At 35.4% G+C, this 13,422-nt stretch overlaps 1 protein-coding gene across 2 annotated transcripts in view; it reads right to left on the minus strand.

Annotated features, from left to right (window-relative positions):
- The window catches only part of MEF2C (myocyte enhancer factor 2C), a 172,145-nt gene extending 161,071 nt beyond the window's left edge, over positions 1-11,074 (minus strand). For both annotated transcript variants that reach the window (XM_003785968.1, XM_003785969.1), the window contains exon 1: positions 10,885-11,074. The gene's annotated coding sequence lies outside the window, so the exon portion shown is untranslated. The remainder of the gene's footprint in view (positions 1-10,884) is intronic.
- Positions 11,075-13,422: the final 2,348 nt, after the last annotated feature.

Consider the following 13,422-nt stretch of genomic DNA (forward strand, 5'->3'; position numbering starts at 1 on the left):
TTAAAATTAAGGAGAAGAGTCTGGAAAGGAAGCACTAAAGCTATTGCTTTGCAAAACATACCTTGTTTCCTCTGTCTTTCTAGGTAATTTTTTCAAATGTCTATATTTCTATATTTAGAAATAAAATTCTAAATATAATGCTATATTTAGAAATAAAATTATTTCTAAAATATTTTATAAGCCAAGCAATGTAAAATATTTTTTAAGAAAGCAAGATAGCATATGTATTTATATTTCTCTAATACATAACAGTTGCATATAGATTTTAAAACAACTAGATACCTAATTATATTCTAATTTGCTAGAAAGAGATAACAATAATTTTCATTGTTTGAGATGATGTCTTTTAAAATTATTTTGGAGCATGGTGAGAACTAAAAGTAAAATGCAATAGAACTTTTATATTTAAGTTAGTGATGGAAACCAAGCTCTTTCACTAGCATATTCATTGTGTCAGAAACCTAAACCAAGAGGCCAGATTTCCTATGGACTATTGTAAAACTTGTAATGAAATCTTTTTCAAATAAATAATACTAATATTCATAACATAATAGTAGGAGTGTGTATGTAAAAATAGCACTATCTATTAGAATATGGGCTGATATAAATAAGTTCAAAGTGTCTAACATTTAATAGCCACACACTGTGTACCAGAACGTATAATTGCTTTGCTAACTTTATTTCTTTTTATGCAAACAACTTTTAGATGTCTACTACTATTATCCCCATTTTCTACATTTTCTAAACTAAAACTTAGAGCACTGACATTACCTGCACAGGGCCACATACCCCTTAAATGGCAAAAGACATGAAACCAAATTTGTTTGTTTTTATCATTCTGCCCTTAGTTAGTATTTCTGACTTTTACTCACTTAACAAGGATGATGTTAGTTTTTTTCCACCAGAAAATATTTTAAGAAATATATGTCTAAATGCACATTATTCTTTTCCAAGTAGACACTTTAGAAGGCTGCTCGTTTATTTCAGTAGTATCTTTACTCAGGTCTTAGAAATCTCCTTAGGAATTTGCTGCACTGTCTGAAGAATGGTCTGATAGGTGGCAAATAATCATTATCATGATTAAGGATAAGTTTTGTTTTTGTTTTTTTTGGCCAAAAGTAAATCCAAATCAAATTTACCTGATAGGATGAAAACTAACATTTGATTATAAAGCATTAGATTATTTGATATTTGGGTTATAAGCTGACACTAATTAAGGGGAATTTTAAGAGTATTCTTGATATAAGTATAGTATTTAAGGAGACAGTTTTGGCAAGTACCACTCATAAAAGGTCTGAGAATTTTTTTAAAAGTCAGTTTTACTAACTAATAATTACATATCATGCATGAATAGCGTGAGAAATGTCCTTTTCAAAGTTTGTATAACAGGCAGAGAAAGGTAAACCAGGGACCCTGGATTAGAATCCATTAACTGTCCATCCAAGTAACCATTTGACCTTAATTTTCTTTCTTTCTTTCTTTTTTTTTTTTTGCAGTTTTTGGCTGGGGCTGAGTTTGAACCCGCCACCTCCAGCATATGGGGCCGGCACCCTAATCCTTTGAGCCACAGGCTCCACCCTGACCTTCATTTTCTAAATGTTCTTTTTATAAAGTGGGGAAGGTGGTCTGCCCTACCTATTGTGATAATTCTGTGGAGAGAAAGGCATGACATTGTCTTTCTAGAGCCGCTTAGTTCCTGGCATGTAGAAAATGCTCAGTAAGTGTTATTTCATTTTCAGGGACTAGCCCCCCTTCCTTAAAAGTATCTCAATGATGTAGATATCTAATGATATATTTTAGAAGATGTTTTCTATCAGTTTCATGCTTCAAAACACTTTTTATTTCATGAGATAATATTTCATATTTAAAATAGATATAAAGCATATTTATGATAGTTTGTTGATTAAATAGACACAGGGTCACCATAAAGTTCGTGTGCAATTTAGTTTTATGGCTATCCTCTATATATTATACCAATAGGTCTTAGATTTTGAAACGATAATTTGTGAATTTATATTGCCCCCGTCAGTGTGCCAAATAATATTATTTTTAGAGAAACTTTTTTGGTGTTCTTAGTGGATTCTGTGAGATTTAGGGAGGTTATTATACTGTATTATATTGTATTTTCCAAGAGTAAGGCTTCAGGATTATATTTTTAATACCTCAGATGTCTTCTAAAATGTTTATTGATTACATAATCTTACACATAAATTTAAGGAACTATAGCATAAATATGTAGACTTGGTGGCTTCCTAAATGTGAGTTTTTAACTCCTGTGGAAGCAGTGAGCTCCTCTGTCTGCAGGGTCAGTGGTGGAGTTGCTGAGTTTCCCTGGCGTCCTCCCCTCCCCTCCGCTCACCTTCACCTTCACCTTCACCTTCCTGGCCCTTCTTCACTCTGGCAGGCTCCACTCACCGGGCAGCAGTTTCTACAATCGATCAGAGCTCCTTTGTGAGTGCTTCTTTCTCCTCAGGGCCTTCCACTGATGTGACCTACAAGGAATGTCCTTTCATCCCTCAGCTGCCCCTTTGTGTTCCCCAATTCTCTCCTACTCTGTTCTGTCGGAGGAACTGGCCACTCCAGTGCTTAATCCAGGAGCCAGGAGCAATGGTGTTACTTTCCGTGAGCCTCTCTTCAGGTTTTCTGAGAGGAATTCATACTCCATCGGCATAGCCACCATTTCACACATTCCCTGCTGTTGGCCAGGAGGTGTTTAGGGAAACTTTCAGCTTGTCAGTGGCTTCTTTTGTGCACAGAGAGATAAAAGCCTTGCAAACAAGTCAATAGAAAGCCTGGCTCTCACTTGAAGAACTTGTACTGAGTCTGAAAACATTGGGATGGGAAGATGAATTCTATCTGCAAAATATCGTGCTGCTCCTTGAAAATTTGTATCCTTGAAAAAAATATGTAGTCCACCTGTTGGGTCTCTTTTTCTGTTCCCTCTTTGCCATATGAAGCACACGGTTGCCGCATGTCCCTTGTGCCACAGCGACCTAATTGTCACTCAGACTTACCCTAAGTGACTCCCTCTGCCCTCCCCAAGTCACTAGTGTAATTAGTGATTATTTCTCCAGAAGTGTCTTGAAGAGAGAATGTAAGAACCCTGTCAGGGGCATTACATGCTACTTTTTGGGTGAAGGGAAGAATTTGGAAGAGTTTAGGAGGCGTTTAGGATTGGAGGGCAAAATTCATTCTGCCTTTCATCTCTGTGAAATCACAGCTAAAGCATCTTCTTATGTACAAGGCTGGGGTTCATAAACAAGTGTAGGCCAACTTTGTATGGCCTTAAACTTGTAAATATCGGACATCCATAGCAAATGGAATGCATTTTTTTCTTTTTTTTGGCCAGGGCTGGGTTTGAACCCCCCACCTCCAGTATATGGGGCCAGTGCCCTACTCCTTTGAGCCACAGACACTGCCCAAATGGAATGCATTTTTTTTTTTTTGGCCAGGGCTGGGTTTGAACCCCCCACCTCCAGTATATGGGGCCAGTGCCCTACTCCTTTGAGCCACAGACACTGCCCAAATGGAATGCATTTTTTTAAATGAAAAATCGTTGCTCTGAAAGATTAAGAAAAATAAGATTACATAAAAGGTTTTGACCTCTATGAATGTAAAATCATTCTACAATGTTCTTGTTGCTTTGGACACCTTTATCGAGAGGTCAGTAGCTAACCAATAGCTTTGGTTCCATCTTTTCCATTTCCTTCCTTGTCTTTTCTGCTGCTTCCCTCATTTTCAGTTGTAAATTATCATCATTTGTAAACTCAGGAAAGCCCCCCCCCCCACACACACACACACACGTACGCAACTAGTATTAATAGGTTTTTTCCTTTTGCTTTGAAAAGTTACATTTCCTCTTTCAGAATGATAGGTTATTATGAATTGTTTTCAATTTATTAGAATCACCTTCTAACACCCTATCAAAGCAGCTTATTTCCAAACAATTGATGATGCATGCTACAGCTAATACGGTTCCAGTAGAGTTGCTATGATTATTTTTGTTATTAATCATTACATAGTGATTTTAAATAGTTGTCTATTTTAACTTTATAGATACGCTGTATTTACTCTTTAATTACACTGGTGGCTAACTCTCAGTGAGGAAGGCCCGTGCTTGTGCGGTGTAGGGAGTATTTGTGAAGGATTGATGTTCATCCATCCACACACTCTCACCGTATCCTCACATGACTGTGAGATTCTAGTCTGTGTAATCTATGGCTACCAAATAACTTGCCCACAGGAGAATAAAGCCTGTGGTTTCCCTCACATTAACTCCGAACCTTTCAAACTTCTTAAACTCCCCAAGTCAGGATGATGAGTTGAATATTCTAAACTAGTTAAATGTGCATGCACTCATGCCTCTCATAATAAACACTGTCTGTGTTTTATTTAAATGGCTCTTTGAGGCATCAACTGAAGCCATTTTATTTTATTTCAAGCTGTATTATTTATTACTTTAAGCTCAAGTAAAACTTGAGGATGACTTTTGGCTCTTCACTAGTATTTGCTGATACTTATCATTTGCTAACCCACATAAAATAATTAAAATAATTAAACTACTTAACCACAGTAGCGCATAATTATATCAGATAATATATAAAAAGGAAGCGATAAGTCTCTAGCCATATCCCTGTTCTCTCTTCAGCCTCTCAGAACCTGGAATCACTGAGGGTTAATTTTCTTCACTTTTAACAAGAGAAGACTTTTTGTAAGGGTGTCAACAGTCAAATGAGAACAGTTTATCAGAATGCCTCAAAATCACTCACTGTGCATGTTAAAATGCAGATTCCTGGGCCCCACCTCAAGGTCACTGAGCCACAGTCTCAGGAATCCGCATTTTAACAGGCTCCCGAGGTCTCCCTTAGGACGAGTCTGCAAGCCGCTGTCTCAGGAAGAGGGGAGGCTAAGACCCACCAAGTCCTTCTAATGCCATCCTTGTTTCTTTCATTCATCTCTCTCTCTGTTCTTGTAACTAATCTTAACAAACTTAGTGGAACTTCTAAAAAGTCACGCACACCACTCCTTTCAAAATAGTGAGAATGAAAGTTCAAAGTGATACAAATCTTTCCACTGCCTGTCTTGGTTCAAATTGTAAATAACAAAATGAGACACGCCTACATACTCTGCCTGTTGTAATTAGAAAACGGATTAAGCAATCTGGGTCCTCGTCATCTCAAATTTCTGTATGATTCTTCATCTTTTTTTCTTTTTTTTTTGAGACGGAACCTCAAGCTATCCCCCTGGGTAGAGTGCCATGGCATCATGCTCACAGCAACCTCCAACTCCTGAGCTCAAGCGAGTCTCCTGCCTCAGCCTCCCAAGTAGCTGGGACTACAGGCGCCCGCCACAACGCCTGGCCATTTTTTGGTTGCAGCCATCATTGTTGTTTGGCGGGCCCGGGCTGGGGATTCGAACCCACCACCTCAGGTGTATGTGGCTGGCGCCTTAGCTGCTTGAGCCACAGGCACCGAGCCAGATTCTTCATCTTTACTTATCTGAAGGATGCCCCTATCTTTTCATGGATGGAATCTGGTTTTTGGAATCTGGTACCTCACCAAAACCTGTAAACTGGGCTTCAGAACCAGGGAACTCTACCATTGGTGACAACAGACCACAGACCCACAAACTGCTTTGGTGACTGCCTGCTGCTTGTGAGTCTAGAATCCTTCAAAATAGGACTGCTGCTGGTCATGTGGCTTCTCAGTCACAGTCAATGCAAATGTTCCCTGTGGTCTCAGTAGTTACTTCCGTCTGCGCGCAGTCATGAAAGGCCTTCACAGCATTGCCATCTCTGGTGACAGGGCCATCCACACGTACTCCTAGCCTTTAACTTCCCTCCATGCTCGTCTGCTGCTGTTAACTTTTCTTGGATCTAGATATTCTTAGCACTTCAGAATTGGGGTTCTTTGATGCTCCTGTTTCTTATACCAACATTTTTTTCCTGATAAAAACAAACATAGTCTCATGCTGGCTTACAACAGAGTGTGTGTGGAGTATCTTTTTAATGTGAAAATTTTTCTTCCATTTTATAGAGCTAAAAATATTAAATGACCGTGAAATTCTGTCAACTCAGCTTCGCAATGCATACTGAAAAGTTCAAAGCTTCGCGTGATAATATAATTTTGAGGCTGAGACTTTTCACATTATGTTACCAGACTACCTGAGTGGAAAAAAAAAATGTGTCCTGCCGGTTGGTAGTGTATTGCGGAGTGATTTTGTTTTGCTCACTCACTTCACGGGCTAGATGCTGGTGTCAGATTCAAATATTTGGAATGCCTGCACGGTGGGCTACTTATAGCAATGGGCAGAGTACCCATTGCAGGCAGGAACCCACCAATAATGGTTCAGATTTCTTTTGAGACTTCTTCATATGAAACAGAAAATACCTTCCATTGGATAACTAAAATGTCCTTTTCTATGGTTTGTGCATTACTGAGCAAAAAGTCCCATCCATTCAGTGCCGTCACAGAGGTTAAGTGACTTAACCTCTGAGCAGTCTGGATCTTCCCACTTCTGCTCTGGTGCTCTTCGGACAGAACCTTTAGCTCTAATGGTCATCTTTCCAAAACAGACAAGGGGCCTTTTTGAGATGCAATGATTGAACTTTGAAATCTTGTGGGTTTTTTTTTTTTTTTTTTTGCACAGTTTGCTTTGATACCCATGTCTTTCAAGTGTTAGAAATGATACTGTTGACTTATTATTTTTCTTGCAACTGATTCCCATATGGTTATTGCACGTTGTTAAATGGTTTTCTGATTAATGACAAATGTAGGTTTGGGCTAAATGTAATGGAATAAGCAAATACATTTGTAAGTTTAGATATACAATTTAGTCGCTAACTGGTGTTAGTCACAGGACTGTCGATTACTTTGGACCAGTCCCTTGCAGTGTAACCTTAGCCTCAGTTTCCTTCCCTATCTCCATCCATGTTGTGAGCTTTACCCCTTCTTATTTTTTTCTCTGATTAATTTGCACCTCTGGGTTTTAAAGCTAACACTTCTCACCGGGGAGTACTGCTCAGGACTAAGATAAATTCTTTTCAGTTCAGAATGTGGTAGATTTCAATTAAATTATTTCTTTTCTAGAGAGCCAAAAGAGAAGTATTTGTTTTAAATATGTGTATTAATATTTTCATGATCTTGACCGATCAGTATATTGTATAGCATTATTAATAAATCATATAAACACACTATGCTTATTAATAGAACTAATACGTATTTAAATTAATTTATGTTAACACAGGATTATTGAATGGTAGAATTTCTGAACATTTAGGAGGAAACACTTACAGAGGTGGCTCTGGGATCCAGTGAGATTTGATAACAAGCACACACCACACGACACACATGCACACAGGAGCAAGCTAGTCAGTTGACAGGTTAGTTATAAGAATTGTTTGATGTATTCTTCACTCAAGTATATGCATGCTTAGGTGTTTATATTTAGAATTTTTAATCATTTCCTAATCTTTCAAAAAAATTCCAATCTATGTTTTTGATTTTCTACATTTATATTCTAAACATATATATTGCCACTGATTGTTTTTTAATTTCTGCTCTTTCATTTACATTCATAAATAATTCCAATTTGGAAATCCATTTATGTGGTAATGAGAGTTTGTACCATAGGTATTTTAATATGTTTCTGTTCTTCATTTTTTCAGAACTGTATTTTAATATGCTCTTGACAAAAATGCATTATTTCTCTAATAAGATACTAAATTTGGTGACTAAAAAGAGTTCTTCAAAGGTATGTAATCACATTAATTTTCCACGTGATCATTTTTGGTTTTAGTTTGGCAGTCTACATGTTTAAAGTCTAACAGAAAAAAAAATCACTGGATATGTAGTTGGGAGACCTACCCTAGCTTCCCACCTTTTTGACCTTGGGTCTATTTCATTTTTTGGTCTTCAGTTTTATTTTCTTTAAAAATTTGAATTTTAAAGTTTCAAAGCTTTCTCCCATACTCTTAAAGAGTTTATAAGCTCAATTAGATATTCTTAAAAGCAATGTGTGGCATCATGAACTGTCTGCCCAGTATTTTCCTGGACACAGACTTCACATACTCTAGAATTTCCTTAATGGAAATTAACCCTTTGTAGATGGAAGATATGGGCATCAGGGAAAATGAGATTAACAAGAAAGGAAGGGGAAACGATGAGAGAGGAATGCGGTTCTCCATCGATTCCCCACTGACTTCTTTTTAATCTCCAGTCTAGTTATTCCTATTTGAAAACCTACTGGCACCAGGTATTATCAACAGGGATGAGTAATATGTAATTTTTATCTTTACTGGGTTACATTTGGCCCAGGGACAGTTGACAGCTGTCAGTCAGGTGGTTGGTCAATGAGGAGATACACATACAGCTGCCAAAGTATTTTGGTTGCTTTAAATACTTACAAGTAAACCATTTTAGCTTGGAACTTTATTGTACTGAAATCAAATAGGTTGATATTCATAATGTAATTAATTGAAGTTAATGCTGGAAGAATCAAGATATTCCCTATAAATATTTAAGGTAAAATATGTTTTTCACGTGTATTTCTGAAACAGAAGAATGATTAACTTTTTTCCACTATAAATAGTCTTTAAGATATGAAGATTTATTGCAAATAATACTTAAAATGCTTATGTTTTAAAATTTAAATTGTCTTTAAGATGTGGAGATCTATTGCAAATAAGACTTAAAATACAATTTAAATTTTGGGGCAGGTATATATCAATGCCACAGACTTTTTAAAAGAAACCCTTCCCATATATTGTGGGATTTTGGCATAGATATTTTTATGACATAATGTTGAAGATTTATTAAAAAGGACAAACATAGAGCTGCATGTCAAACAAGAATTCACAGCTTCTTCTCATAATTAAAATGAAAAATTGTGGAATTTTAGGCTAAGTTCCACAATTCAGGACACAGGTAAAATGATACATTTTATTTGGAAATATTTGGGTGGTATACAACATTGTTTCTGATAGATTCGTTAGGTAATTAACAAAGCTGTAAACAGTAGTTTGGCAGAAGTTTTTAGATTTCTTATGTTTAATGTTAATGACAAACAATATAATAATTATACCTAATAGTAATGCACATAAAAACTTAACAACTATAATTCTGAAGTTGACCTAAGCGTGTACGTTGTTCAGTTTTGCAGTAAGAAGCCATCTTTGAAAGCAAGCACTCTGATTTTTTAGGAAGATAGTATTTAACTGACTATAAACATAAAGATAACATTTTAAAATTACCAAGTGCATACAGTACATACTCATTCTTTAAGAGACTCACGAACTCATTTAAAAAATTTAATGAAGCAATGCAAAATATATGAAAATAGCAGTTTAAAACCACAATAAATATATATTTCTAAAAAATATGTTTTCAGTATCAAAATATATTCTACATGTAATAATTTATACTAAAAAGTAGATTAGGTTTTATTTTAAAAATAGAGATTCATTAAAATGTTTGTGGATAAGATTATGTTTTAAAAATATTAAATATTTTGACTGGGTAGACCATATCTGATTTTTTTTTTAAACCACAAATATGCCATACTTTTAAACAGCAATAAAGCCAGTTTAAGAGTTTGATACTTCTAAATTTGTGGAATATTCATGTTGTATCAATATAAAAAATGTTGAGGTATAGTGCTCATTTAAAAAAGTCAGATCTTGTTTTTTTCCCCCCACTATATGGCCATGTATTAAACATGTAGATTGGAAGTTATTTATGGGATCATCAGAATAAAACAATTACCTCATAGAATTAGTGATTTATATTGGTAGGAGACTTCCCCTTCTTAAGCATCAATTCTACCCCTCACAGCCCAGAAAATTGATTTTATGCATAATAATTTATAGCATTCTTGATCAATGTATGCTGTTGTATCTTTTAAATGCATTAGTTCATGTTGCTTGTGAATATGGAATTTGGTTATTAAAATGGTTTCATGTGTTTACTATGTATAGTCTCTAGCTTTGAGTAAGTTGCTTAAATAAATGTTTTCAATTTGCTACAATACAACAATTTGTAGAGAAATGCTGTGAAGCATAGTTAAAAGAATGAGTCCTTGAAATAGAATCATTTTTTAAAAAATATGTCCTAACATGTGGTCTCATGTTTTGCATTAATTAAAATCCTATTCTGAAAAAAATATATTTTTGCCCAAACTTTTGAATTCACAAAATAAAAATACCAAATATATAAATACTAATTTTGGAAATCAGTGACATAAAAATATGTTTAGTAATGTCTTTTTTATTCCAAAGATAATTTTCCTAAGGAAATGCTGTAAAGAATGAGAAAATGTTGCCATAATTAATTATTAAATAACATATATCTATTATCTAATTACTTAATTATGAAACATGCAATACATTTAAAAATGTATTAACATAAAGTTAATTCCGTATTTGCTCTAATCATATTCCTGTAGCATGCATATATTAAAAAAAAAAGAACATGTAATTTTTAAAAAGAGCATGTACAATTATACTTTTTTACTTGGAAGTTTTATTAGAAAATAGCATTTTATTCAGAAAAGATTAAGACAGAATAGATGAAAAAATAGACTAAAATGCTATTTGTTCAAATAGTCTATATTTATAATTAGCTCTTCATCTTTTAGATATTGAATTAAGTATGGAAAGAGATCAATATTAAAATATAATTTTTTTCAAAACTTAAAAACAATCTAAAAAACTGCACAACGATAAAAGCTCAGCTTTCTGCATCAGGCAAACCCACCGATGAGTGAGTTGGCTCTGATTCCATTGGTCTCATCAACTTTGTGAATGTAGGTACCTCAGTGGTGCCTCCTCCGAGATAACAAAATGAACTTTTAAAGATTAAAAAATATAGTTTGTCAATTGAAACTCACCAGTGCCTTTCTGCTTCTCCAGGAAGTGCTACCCGTCAGCACCTGCTGAGGGCTTTGTTGTCCAAACTCTGACAGGTAAAAAAATTCCTGTAGAATAAAGCCAGACCAGCTGGCTTTGAAGAGAAACCCCCCAGTTTGGGCTGCGTTTGCCTCCTCTCCTTTTCTATGAAGACCAAGGCTTTGCCCCCTTGATCGTCAGGCCGTGAGATGCGTGATCCCTCTGCACAAGTGTCTGGCAGGCCGAGGTGCACCTGCTCCTGTCACTCTGGGGTAAATTTAGCTGTAAAGGTATCACTGACAACCAGACCTTTGTCAGTGCTGGCAAAAGAACACAGAATTACTTCCCTCCCCTCGCCCCTCCCGACCTCCTATGCTGCTAGTTCCAATGGAAAATATCCAATCGGAAGTCTATCCAAAAATCATTCCTAAAAAATGAAATTGCTTTCATATGGTATAAAAAAATTAAGTTTCCCCATTTCAAGCAGATTTTAAAATTACATTTCCAAGAATAATCTTGGAACACTACAAGTTTTCGTTCGATTAATTGTGGCTGGAAACTTTTTAATGGAAACATAGCACACACTCCATTTCAGGTTATTAAATTGGGTTAAGCGTTAAAGCTGGTGGCCATTCTTTGCTGTAGCTCACTCGTGTTTCAATTCAAAGAGATGATAGAAGGTAAAACTTATCACATAGGAGCGATTAATCTTGTTACCAAAATTAAAAAGGATGTAGTTCTAAGGGACGAAATGTTGAAATTGTATGCTCATAACACTGAAACTGTAGGAAATCTGGGATATCACTGCTGCATTTAACATGGCAGCTCATGTCTGTGGAAACCCTTGGTGTTCAGAAGCTTTAGAGTTCTCTTACTCATTGGCCAAAGTAAGGGACATTGGTCATTCATATGAATCTTTTAGACGAATTTCTTTGTTGATGATTTGAGAAAACATTCTTTCAAAGGAAAACAGAGAGGTAGGCAGTGTTCACTGACAAGCCATTAAATGTAATAGTCAAGTTATGGAAAGTAGCCCCAAGAGTAACGTGCTTAGCCAAAGCATTCTGGTCTTCTGCCTTAATAATCAGGATTTCTGAAGTGGAGTTAAAAAAAATTGTGCACAGAACCTGTTCTACTATATTATTGCTGTTTACAAGGGATGGGTGAGATGAGAAGAAGAAATCTGGGTCAAAATAAAAAATGCTTTGTAAAATAAACAAAGTTCCTATTTACTTACTATGTATAAACAGCCACTCACTAAGCCTCGGTTCTCTGCAGGGCACCACTTTCAGATAAAAACATAGACCTGAATGGCATCATCCAGTATCCAAGGAAACCGTGTAAGTACCTCTCTCACTGTGTACTTCTCTTATTCAGAGTTTAAAAGCTAGCTGAGAACTGAATAAGTGAGTGTTTTTATTTAATAATTACACGGGAGGTACTTTTTAGGAGCTTGCTAAAAAGAAACAGGTTCTTGATTGTGTGCGTCATAACAAAACCCTCGTGTTTTCATCATATTTCATAAAATAATGTGTTTAGTCCCACTCCGTCCATCAATTCTGATTTTTAGGTACAAAACAGCTACTCAAAGTCCTAATGAATTGTGAGTTTCAAACTTTCCCAAGACCCATTAATGTCTGACAAACTATGTTTCAGAGACTTGGTGCCAGGGGTGGTTTCCTAATCGTAGTAAAAGTTGTTAAATTGCAAAAATGAAGAAAAAAAATCCTTGAAAAGTAATATTTTATTGGTAAAAACTAATAGCAATTTATTTGGCTTGAGCCTTGTTTGAAGAGTGAGCAAGCGAGCTAAGAAACGAGGTTACATATTTCAACACAGTAAAGGATTTTGAAAGTTTTAAGTGTTATTAATAAGATGAAACATTGGGGGGAAAGGATTAGGAGGTTGAGACATTTTCTTTCTTTGTTTTTTGTTTTGCCCCCAAATGAAGGTCCATTTTTGTAGCTAATTTCAAAGTTTTAGTTCATTTGGATTCCAAACAACATGCTGCTCTTGGGTGAGATACATTCCTAAAATATTTGAAATTCCTACTAAGTATTTCCTTACCTGGACTTTATTATTTTTCATATTTGCACTATCTACTTTTAAAATTAGATTGTTTTCAGTCTGTTATTCATTATTGTTTATACACTTTTCATGAAAATACTTTACGTTTTCTGTATGGCCATGTAATTCTAGGCCTTTGATTTTTACCTTCTAGATCAGCTGTATGATTTATCGAGTCTTTTAAATACTGACATTACTTTTCATTGAGGCTTTCCAAAGCTACATTGGAATGCAACTGGTTTAAACCTCTGGATTGGGAATTTTTCATATTATTTTCATTTACTTTTGGTCCCTGTGCATGTCTGCTTTTCCTCTGTATCATGGTTCCTTGCTAACTATAAATGATAGAGATGATCTTACTGACAGTTTTTTCTGAAGAATTAAGAAGACCCTTCATGTTTAATATCTAACTGCACAGAATGTTGCTTTATCACATTATCTATGTTAAGTTGTGTTGGTTATGTACTTCCATA

The sequence above is a fragment of the Otolemur garnettii genome, unplaced genomic scaffold (assembly GCF_000181295.1).
Source record: "Otolemur garnettii isolate 467f Iridium unplaced genomic scaffold, OtoGar3 scaffold00017, whole genome shotgun sequence".
In the NCBI taxonomy this organism is placed as follows: Eukaryota; Metazoa; Chordata; class Mammalia; order Primates; family Galagidae; genus Otolemur; species Otolemur garnettii.